We start from the raw sequence: 7,163 nt of genomic DNA on the forward strand, positions 1-7,163 counted from the left end.
CTCTCAGACTACAGAACTCTTGGAAACAGCTTCTCTCTACATTCAACATACAGAACTACTGGAAACTGCATCTCTCTACACTTAGGGTATAGAACTCCCGAATGCTGCATCTGCTACACGCAGTATACAGAATACCCACATATAGCGAATGCCTAATTCCAGGACACAGAACTCCTGGAAACAGCTCCGCTCTACAACAAGGATAAGGAACTCCGGTAAACTGATTCTCTCTCTATCCAGGTAGCAGAGCTCCCAGAAGCGCCGTCACCTACACTCAGCATAGAGAAAACCCGCATATAGCGAATGCCTCATTCCAGGATACAGAAATCCAGTAAACAGCTGCTTTCTACACAAAGCATAGAGAACTCCAGTAAACTGCTTCTATCTATATCCACGTAGCGGAGCTGCCATAAGCGGCGTCTCCTACACTCAGGATATAGAAATCCCAATTACTGCGTATTCCTTTAGCCCGGCTACAGAACTCCTAGAAACAGTTTCTCTCTACACCCAAAAACAGAACTCTGGCAAACTGTGTCTCACTACAGTCAAGATACAGAACTTCCGTAAGCTGCGTCTGCCACACTCAGCATACAGAAAACCCGCATATAGCGAATACCTGCTCATACGCTGCAGAATTCTTGGAAACAGCTTCTCCCTACACTCTGATACAGAACTTCGCTAAAATGTAACTTTCTAATTCAGGGTTACAGAACTCCCATAAGATGAATCGGCTACATTCAGGCTACTGGAATCCCATATAGAGCGTATGCCTACTCTCAGACTACAGAACTCTTGGAAACAGCTTCTCTCTACATTCAACATACAGAACTACTGGAAACTGCATCTCTCTACACTTAGGGTATAGAATTCCCAAAAGCTGCATCTGCTACACTCAGCATAGAGAAAACCCGCATATAGCGAATGCCTCATTCCATGCTACAGAACTCCAGTAAACAGCTGCTTTCTACACAAAGGATAGAGAACTCCGGTACATTGATTCTATCTATATCCAGGTAGCGGAGCTGCTATAAGCGGCGTCTCCTACACTCAGGATATAGAAATCCCAATTACTGCGTATGCCTTATGCCAGGCTACAGAACTCCTAGAAACAGTTTCTCTCTACACCCAAAAACAGAACTCTGGCAAACTGTGTCGAACTACAAGCACGATACAGAACTCCAATAAGCTGCATCTGCCACATTCAGCATACAGAAAACCCGCGTATAGCGAATACATGCCCATAGGCTACAGAATTCTTGGAAACAGCTTGTCCCTACATTCTGATACAGAACTTCGGTAAACTGCGTCTCTCTAATTCTAGGTTACAGATCTCCCATAAGCTGCGTCGGCTACACTCAGGCTACAGGAATCCCATATACAGCGTATGCCTACTCTCAGACTACAGAACTCTTGGAAACAGCTTCTCTCTACATTCAACATACAGAACTACTGGAAACTGCATCTCTCTACACTTAGGGTATAGAACTCCCGAATGCTGCATCTGCTACACGCAGTATACAGAATACCCACATATAGCGAATGCCTAATTCCAGGACACAGAACTCCTGGAAACAGCTCCGCTCTACAACAAGGATAAGGAACTCCGGTAAACTGATTCTCTCTCTATCCAGGTAGCAGAGCTCCCAGAAGCGCCGTCACCTACACTCAGCATAGAGAAAACCCGCATATAGCGAATGCCTCATTCCAGGCTACAGAAATCCAGTAAACAGCTGCTTTCTACACAAAGCATAGAGAACTCCAGTAAACTGCTTCTATCTATATCCAGGTAGCAGAGCTCCCACAAGCGGTGTCTCCTACACTCAGCATACAGAAAACCCGCATATATGTAATGCCTCATTCCAGGCTACAAAACACCAGTAAACAGCTGCACTCTACACAAAGCATAGAGAACTCTGGTAAACTGCTTCTCTCTATATCCAGGTAGCGGAGCTCCCATAAGCGGCGTCTCCCACACTCAGGATACAGAAATCCCAATGACTGCGTATGCCTCTTGCCAGGCTACAAAACTCTTGGAAACAGTTTCTCTCTACACCCATATACAGAACTCTGGCAAACTGTGTCTCACTACATTCAAGATACAGAACTTCCATAAGCTGCATCTGCTACACTCAGCATACAGAAAACCCGCATATAGCGAATACCTGCTCATACGCTGCAGAATTCTTGGAAACAGCTTCTCCCTACACTCTGATACAGAACTTCGCTAAAATGTAACTTTCTAATTCAGGGTTACAGAACTCCCATAAGCTGAATCGGCTACACTCAGGCTACTGGAATCCCATATACAGCGTATGCCTACTCTCAGACTACAGAACTCTTGGAAACAGCTTCTCTCTACATTCAACATACAGAACTCCTGGAAACTGCATCTCTCTACACTTAGATGACAGAACTCCAGAAAGCTGCATGTGCTACACTCAGCATACAGAATACCCACATACAGCGAATGCCTAATTCCAGGATATAGAACTCCTGGAATCAGCTCCTCTCTACAACAAGGATAGGGAACTCCGGTAAAACGCTTCTCTCTATATCCAGGTAGCAGAGCTTCCATAAGCGCCGTCTCCTACACTCAGCATAGAGAAAACCTGCATATAGCGAATGCCTCATTCCATGCTACAGAACTCCAGTAAACAGCTGCTTTCTACACAAAGGATAGAGAACTCCGGTAAACTGCTTCTATCTACATCCATGTAGCGGAGCTGCCATAAGCGGCGTCTCCTACACTCAGGATAAAGAAATCCCAATTACTGCGTATGCCTTATGCCAGGCTACAGAACTCCTAGAAACAGTTTATCTCTACACCCAAAAACAGAACTCTGGCAAACTGTGTCGAACTACAAGCACGATACAGAACTCCAATAAGCTGCATCTGCCACATTCAGCATACAGAAAACCCGCGTATAGCGAATACATGCCCATAGGCTACAGAATTCTTGGAAACAGCTTGTCCCTACATTCTGATACAGAACTTCGGTAAACTGCGTCTCTCTAATTCTAGGTTACAGATCTCCCATAAGCTGCGTCGGCTACACTCAGGCTACAGGAATCCCATATACAGCGTATGCCTACTCTCAGACTACAGAACTCTTGGAAACAGCTTCTCTCTACATTCAACATACAGAACTACTGGAAACTGCATCTCTCTACACTTAGGGTATAGAACTCCCGAATGCTGCATCTGCTACACGCAGTATACAGAATACCCACATATAGCGAATGCCTAATTCCAGGACACAGAACTCCTGGAAACAGCTCCGCTCTACAACAAGGATAAGGAACTCCGGTAAACTGATTCTCTCTCTATCCAGGTAGCAGAGCTCCCAGAAGCGCCGTCACCTACACTCAGCATAGAGAAAACCCGCATATAGCGAATGCCTCATTCCAGGCTACAGAAATCCAGTAAACAGCTGCTTTCTACACAAAGCATAGAGAACTCCAGTAAACTGCTTCTATCTATATCCAGGTAGCAGAGCGCCCACAAGCGGCGTCTCCTACACTCAGCATACAGAAAACCCGCATATATGTAATGCCTCATTCCAGGCTACAAAACACCAGTAAACAGCTGCTCTCTACACAAAGCATAGAGAACTCTGGTAAACTGCTTCTCTCTATATCCAGGTAGCGGAGCTCCCATAAGCGGCGTCTCCCACACTCAGGATACAGAAATCCCAATGACTGCGTATGCCTCTTGCCAGGCTACAGAACTCTTGGAAACAGTTTCTCTCTACACCCATATACAGAACTCTGGCAAACTGTGTCTCACTACATTCAAGATACAGAACTTCCATAAGCTGCATCTGCTACACTCAGCATACAGAAAACCCGCATATAGCGAATACCTGCTCATACGCTGCAGAATTCTTGGAAACAGCTTCTCCCTACACTCTGATACAGAACTTCGCTAAAATGTAACTTTCTAATTCAGGGTTACAGAACTCCCATAAGCTGAATCGGCTACACTCAGGCTACTGGAATCCCATATACAGCGTATGCCTACTCTCAGACTACAGAACTCTTGGAAACAGCTTCTCTCTACATTCAACATACAGAACTCCTGGAAACTGCATCTCTCTACACTTAGATGACAGAACTCCAGAAAGCTGCATGTGCTACACTCAGCATACAGAATACCCACATACAGCGAATGCCTAATTCCAGGATATAGAACTCCTGGAATCAGCTCCTCTCTACAACAAGGATAGGGAACTCCGGTAAAACGCTTCTCTCTATATCCAGGTAGCAGAGCTTCCATAAGCGCCGTCTCCTACACTCAGCATAGAGAAAACCTGCATATAGCGAATGCCTCATTCCATGCTACAGAACTCCAGTAAACAGCTGCTTTCTACACAAAGGATAGAGAACTCCGGTAAACTGCTTCTATCTACATCCATGTAGCGGAGCTGCCATAAGCGGCGTCTCCTACACTCAGGATATAGAAATCCCAATTACTGCGTATGCCTTATGCCAGGCTACAGAACTCCTAGAAACAGTTTCTCTCTACACCCAAAAACAGAACTCTGGCAAACTGTGTCGAACTACAAGCACGATACAGAACTCCAATAAGCTGCATCTGCCACATTCAGCATACAGAAAACCCGCGTATAGCGAATACATGCCCATAGGCTACAGAATTCTTGGAAACAGCTTGTCCCTACATTCTGATACAGAACTTCGGTAAACTGCGTCTCTCTAATTCTAGGTTACAGATCTCCCATAAGCTGCGTCGGCTACACTCAGGCTACAGGAATCCCATATACAGCGTATGCCTACTCTCAGACTACAGAACTCTTGGAAACAGCTTCTCTCTACATTCAACATACAGAACTACTGGAAACTGCATCTCTCTACACTTAGGGTATAGAACTCCCGAATGCTGCATCTGCTACACGCAGTATACAGAATACCCACATATAGCGAATGCCTAATTCCAGGACACAGAACTCCTGGAAACAGCTCCGCTCTACAACAAGGATAAGGAACTCCGGTAAACTGATTCTCTCTCTATCCAGGTAGCAGAGCTCCCAGAAGCGCCGTCACCTACACTCAGCATAGAGAAAACCCGCATATAGCGAATGCCTCATTCCAGGCTACAGAAATCCAGTAAACAGCTGCTTTCTACACAAAGCATAGAGAACTCCAGTAAACTGCTTCTATCTATATCCAGGTAGCAGAGCGCCCACAAGCGGCGTCTCCTACACTCAGCATACAGAAAACCCGCATATATGTAATGCCTCATTCCAGGCTACAAAACACCAGTAAACAGCTGCTCTCTACACAAAGCATAGAGAACTCTGGTAAACTGCTTCTCTCTATATCCAGGTAGCGGAGCTCCCATAAGCGGCGTCTCCCACACTCAGGATACAGAAATCCCAATGACTGCGTATGCCTCTTGCCAGGCTACAGAACTCTTGGAAACAGTTTCTCTCTACACCCATATACAGAACTCTGGCAAACTGTGTCTCACTACATTCAAGATACAGAACTTCCATAAGCTGCATCTGCTACACTCAGCATACAGAAAACCCGCATATAGCGAATACCTGCTCATACGCTGCAGAATTCTTGGAAACAGCTTCTCCCTACACTCTGATACAGAACTTCGCTAAAATGTAACTTTCTAATTCAGGGTTACAGAACTCCCATAAGCTGAATCGGCTACACTCAGGCTACTGGAATCCCATATACAGCGTATGCCTACTCTCAGACTACAGAACTCTTGGAAACAGCTTCTCTCTACATTCAACATACAGAACTCCTGGAAACTGCATCTCTCTACACTTAGATGACAGAACTCCAGAAAGCTGCATGTGCTACACTCAGCATACAGAATACCCACATACAGCGAATGCCTAATTCCAGGATATAGAACTCCTGGAATCAGCTCCTCTCTACAACAAGGATAGGGAACTCCGGTAAAACGCTTCTCTCTCTATCCAGGTAGCAGAGCTTCCATAAGCGCCGTCTCCTACACTCAGCATAGAGAAAACCTGCATATAGCGAATGCCTCATTCCATGCTACAGAACTCCAGTAAACAGCTGCTTTCTACACAAAGGATAGAGAACTCCGGTAAACTGCTTCTATCTACATCCATGTAGCGGAGCTGCCATAAGCGGCGTCTCCTACACTCAGGATATAGAAATCCCAATTACTGCGTATGCCTTATGCCAGGCTACAGAACTCCTAGAAACAGTTTCTCTCTACACCCAAAAACAGAACTCTGGCAAACTGTGTCGAACTACAAGCACGATACAGAACTCCAATAAGCTGCATCTGCCACATTCAGCATACAGAAAACCCGCGTATAGCGAATACATGCCCATAGGCTACAGAATTCTTGGAAACAGCTTGTCCCTACATTCTGATACAGAACTTCGGTAAACTGCGTCTCTCTAATTCTAGGTTACAGATCTCCCATAAGCTGCGTCGGCTACACTCAGGCTACAGGAATCCCATATACAGCGTATGCCTACTCTCAGACTACAGAACTCTTGGAAACAGCTTCTCTCTACATTCAACATACAGAACTACTGGAAACTGCATCTCTCTACACTTAGGGTATAGAACTCCCGAATGCTGCATCTGCTACACGCAGTATACAGAATACCCACATATAGCGAATGCCTAATTCCAGGACACAGAACTCCTGGAAACAGCTCCGCTCTACAACAAGGATAAGGAACTCCGGTAAACTGATTCTCTCTCTATCCAGGTAGCAGAGCTCCCAGAAGCGCCGTCACCTACACTCAGCATAGAGAAAACCCGCATATAGCGAATGCCTCATTCCAGGCTACAGAAATCCAGTAAACAGCTGCTTTCTACACAAAGCATAGAGAACTCCAGTAAACTGCTTCTATCTATATCCAGGTAGCAGAGCGCCCACAAGCGGCGTCTCCTACACTCAGCATACAGAAAACCCGCATATATGTAATGCCTCATTCCAGGCTACAAAACACCAGTAAACAGCTGCTCTCTACACAAAGCATAGAGAACTCTGGTAAACTGCTTCTCTCTATATCCAGGTAGCGGAGCTCCCATAAGCGGCGTCTCCCACACTCAGGATACAGAAATCCCAATGACTGCGTATGCCTCTTGCCAGGCTACAGAACTCTTGGAAACAGTTTCTCTCTACACCCATATA

This window comes from Lepus europaeus, unplaced genomic scaffold, assembly GCF_033115175.1.
Source record: "Lepus europaeus isolate LE1 unplaced genomic scaffold, mLepTim1.pri SCAFFOLD_35, whole genome shotgun sequence".
NCBI lineage: Eukaryota > Metazoa > Chordata > Mammalia > Lagomorpha > Leporidae > Lepus > Lepus europaeus.